Below are 4,350 nucleotides of genomic sequence, written 5' to 3'. Positions count from 1 at the left end.
CGTGGGGTTGTTAACCAATGTCATAAAACAATATGTGTACTGACTGTTTAATGAGAAACTATTTGTTATGCAAACCTTCACCTGAAGTACAATTTAAAAAAAGCTAAAAAAAAATCAATGGAGTAGAAAAGCTTACTGTTAAGCTGTCTCATTCAGTGAACACACCCAAGAAGTTCCATGACCAAGACAACATGACCGAGGCACCATGACTGCCTATAACCACCTTGCATGAACCAATTCAGAGGTGAGATAACGTTTCCAGGTCTAACTTGATATCTAATGTCAATCATCCACCAATCAGTCCAACCAACTATCCTGCCATTCATCCATCCACTAATCCAACCATCCATGCCTTCAACTATCCATCCATCCTGATATATCCATCCATCCTTTCATATATCATCTACTGATCAATCTATCCATCTATCCTTCCATTTATCTCTTCATCCATTCCTCCCTTCATCTACTCCTTCACCTTTCCATCCATTCATCCATGTATGCACCCCTTTATTCATCTTGCGTTCATTACTCCATCAATCCATCCATCTGTACATTAGTCCATCCAACCATGCATTTATCTGTCCATCTATCCAACTGTGCATCCATCCATCCACCCCTCTTTCCATCCATTTAAAAAGTGTTTATGGAATACCAAACCTGCCAGACATTGCCCTAGTCTAGAACTTTGGGGGTAGAAAGAGGCTTAATACATGATGCCTGCCTACCAGCAGGTTAAAACTGAGAGGAAACACAGGTACAAGTGCACTAACAGTTCAAGATTACAGGACATAAGCACCAGGAGCAGCATGAAATCGTGATTCTTTTTCTGAGTTCTGAGTTCAGAATAGGGAAACATGCTGAGGAAGTAGAATAAAGTAGTTGAAGGAGCCTTGGAGAGGTGTGTCCTAACACAGGGATTTGGGTAGCTGAGGAGCACTGAAGTTGACAGGTGTGGTGATTTTAAAAATATGTTCTTCATTTCTTTGACCTCATCCTCTCAAAATGTGGAGCCTAACTCCCCTCCCACTCAATGTGTGACTTGCTTCTAATAAAGAGAATGTGAAGAGTGGCAGCAGTGGTGTTGTGGTCTTTCCAAGACTAGGTCATAAGCGACATTGCTACCTTCACTTGGCTTCTTGGATCACTAGCTCTGGGAGAAGACGGTTGCCATGTTGTCAGGACACTGAAGCAGCCAAATGGAGAGGTTCACATGGTTAGGAACTTGGACCCCAGCCAAGAGCCATATAAGTAAGCCACCTTAGAAAAAGATCCTCTAGCCCCAGGCAAGCCTTCAGATGACTGCAACACCAGCCAACACCTTGACTCCAGCCTCAAGAGACCCTGAGCCAGAGTCAACAAGCTAAGCTGATTCAAAATTTTTGACTCACGGAAATTGAGACAGAATACTTATTTGTAGTTTAAACCCACCAATTTTGGGGGTAATTTGTTATGCAGCAAGAGATAATTAACGTAGGTAGTTTGAAACCAAGTAACTTGTTCAGACTGATACATTATCTAATCAGAGAATCTCATAATGGAAAGCACCTTAAAAATGACTAGGTGCCACCCTTACCTGAAGCCCAAATCTCCTTATATCACTCTCCAAAAATCACAACCTGACCACCTTCAGAGAGGCGGCAACATTCCTCCCCGTAGAAGCATATACTTTGAGCCAAAACTCCCACCAAGCAGAAGCTACCAGAAACCTATATTCCTATAATAATAAGGTATTATTGTTAGGTGCCATTGAGTTGGTTCAACTCATAACGACACTATGTACAACAGAACAAAACATTGACCATTCCTGTGCCATCCTCACAATCGGTTGTTTGGGCCCATTGTTGCAGCCACTGTGTCAACTCATCTCATTGAGGCTTTTCTTTTGTTTCACTGCCCACCTATTTTAGCAAGCATGATGTCCTTCTCCAGGTACTGGTCCTTCCTGATAACATGCCCAATGTATGTGAGATTAAGTCTCGACATCCTGGCTTCCAAGGAGCATTCTGGTTGTATTTCTTCCAAGACAGACTTATTCGTTCTGGCCGTCCATGGTATATTCAATATTCTTCACTAACACCATAATTCAAAGGCATCAGTTCATCTCGGTCTTCATTATTCATTGTGCTGCTTTTGCATACATATGAGGTGATTGAAAATATCATACCTTGGGTGAGGCGCACCTTAGTCCTCAAAGTGACATCTTTGCTTTTGAACACTTTAAAGAGGACTTTTGCAGCAGATTTGTCCAATGCAATATGTCATTTGATTTCCTGACTGCTGCTTGCATGGACGTTGACAGTGGATCTAAGTAAAATGAAGTCCTTGACAACATCAGTCTTTTCTCCATTTATCATGACGTTGCTTATTGGTCCACCTGTGAGGATTTTTGTTTTCTTTATGTTGAAGTGTAACCTATACTGAAGTTTGGGGTCTTTCATCTTCATCAGTAAGTGTTTCAAGTCTTCTTCACTTTCAGCAAGCAAGGTTGTGTCATCTGCATATCTCAGGTTGTTAATGAGTCTTCCACAAATCCTGATGCCATGTTCTTCTTAATATAGCCCAGAGTCTTGGATTATTTGCTAAACCTACAGATTAACAATATGGTGAAAAGATACAAGCCTGACTCACACCGTTCATGATTTTAAACCACGCAGTATTCCATTGCTCTCTTTGAACAACTGCCTCTTGGTCTACGTACAGTTTCCTCATGAGCATAATTAAGTTTCCTGGAATTCCTATTCTTCAGAATGTTATCCATAATTTGTTATGATTCACACAGTCGAATGTCTTTGCATAGTCGACAAAACACAGATAAACCTCTGTCTTCATTGTCTTGTGCCGCTATAACAGAAATACCACAAGTGGATGGCTTTAACAAAGAGAAATTTATTCTCTCACAGTTTAGGAGGCTGGAAGTCCAAATTCAGGGTGCCAGCTCTAGGAGAAGGATTTCTTTCTCTCTCTGCTGGTTCTAGGGAAAGGGCATTGTCATCAATATTCCCCTGGTCTTGGAGCTTCTGAGTGCAGAGACACCAGGTCCAAAGGATGTGCTGTGCTCCTGGTGCTTCTTTCTTAGTGGTTATGAGGTCCCCCAACACTAGAGGTAATCAAGCAGAGACATCAAGGGTTCAGTGTACAGAGACTTCCTAAGTGTCTCCTATATCTGAGTCAGCAGGAGAGGCTCACCGGATGCTGTGAGAAGCAGGGCTGGGAGTGGGGGAGGGCCTGGATTCCCAGGAAGGAGATTCCAACTGCACACACATTCCCTTACATCTGAGGAACATGTGATTTACCAGCACTGCTGCAGTTTCATTCCCGAGGTCCTTCATCCAGGCCCAGGGCTTCTCCTCAGTCTGCTTATCTACATGCTCCTCTATGTATTTCTTGGCCTCCCTGGGGTCCTGGATTTCCCAGGTTCCAGGCTTCTGAACCAGCACTGGTCCATGGTCAGGAGAAGCTGGTACCCCGAGAATGGAGCCTGAGCAGCAGATCTCGGAAGCCCTCCTGGATCTCGGATTTGGGCACTACAGTGAGGTTGAACCCTAAGCCCTCCAGGAGTTGGACCCTCTGGCAGTGGGGGCCCCAAGGGTGAGCATGACCACGGCCTGGGAGATTCTGTCTGGGAAGAAGAGAATATTCTTACCAGGGGCATCCGAAACCAACCAACTATAGAGGCTAAAGGCAAAGTTGATGTTGCTCATGGAACTCTTGTGGCAGGGCAGGGAAGGCCTGGGTGGGCAGTCCTGGGGATCGAGATTGATGAGAACAAAGTCTCCTGGGTCAGTGAGGGCTACACACTTAGCCACAGTCATGAGCACAGTGACCAGGGACCACCACTGAGGGTCCTCCATCCTATGAGGTTCTTGGTCTGAAAACAGTGGTGGATGCAGAACAACAATAACTATGCCCAGAATAATGATAATTTCTTAGGCTGGGTTCTCTAGAGAAGCAAAACCAGTAAAATCTCTCTCTCTCTCTATATATATATATAGAGAGAGAGATCAAGGAAATTGCTCACACGGTTGTAGAGGCTGGAATGTCCCGAGTCCGTGGGTCAAGATAGAGGCTTCTCCTGATTCATGTAGCTGTAGGGGCTGGTGAGCCCAACATTGGCAGATCAGAGAGCAGGGCTCTTGCTCACAGGCTGCGAAGATTGACGAAGCCCAAGATGGACAGCCAAGACCACAGGTAGGCTGCTAGCTCAAGTCCTAAGAATCAGAGGTCAGATGAACAGGAGCCAGCTGCAGGATCCAGAGCGAGTTAAAGCCCAGCAGTCTTGCCAAAATGTCCATTTATATTCGAAGTAGTCCACATGCCCAAGGAAACTCCCTTTCAACTGACTGGCTACTC

At 44.5% G+C, this 4,350-nt stretch overlaps 1 pseudogene; it reads right to left on the bottom strand.

Annotated features, from left to right (window-relative positions):
* LOC101359089 (putative serpin A13) overlaps nucleotides 1-3,851 on the bottom strand; it is a 58,745-nt pseudogene extending 54,894 nt beyond the window's left edge.
* Between the last annotated feature and the right edge of the window lie 499 nt (nucleotides 3,852-4,350).

Source organism: Trichechus manatus, unplaced genomic scaffold, assembly GCF_000243295.1.
Source record: "Trichechus manatus latirostris isolate Lorelei unplaced genomic scaffold, TriManLat1.0 scaffold00353, whole genome shotgun sequence".
NCBI lineage: Eukaryota > Metazoa > Chordata > Mammalia > Sirenia > Trichechidae > Trichechus > Trichechus manatus.
Note: the sequence above shows the minus strand (reverse complement) of the source record. Positions and strands in the feature narration are given on the sequence as shown.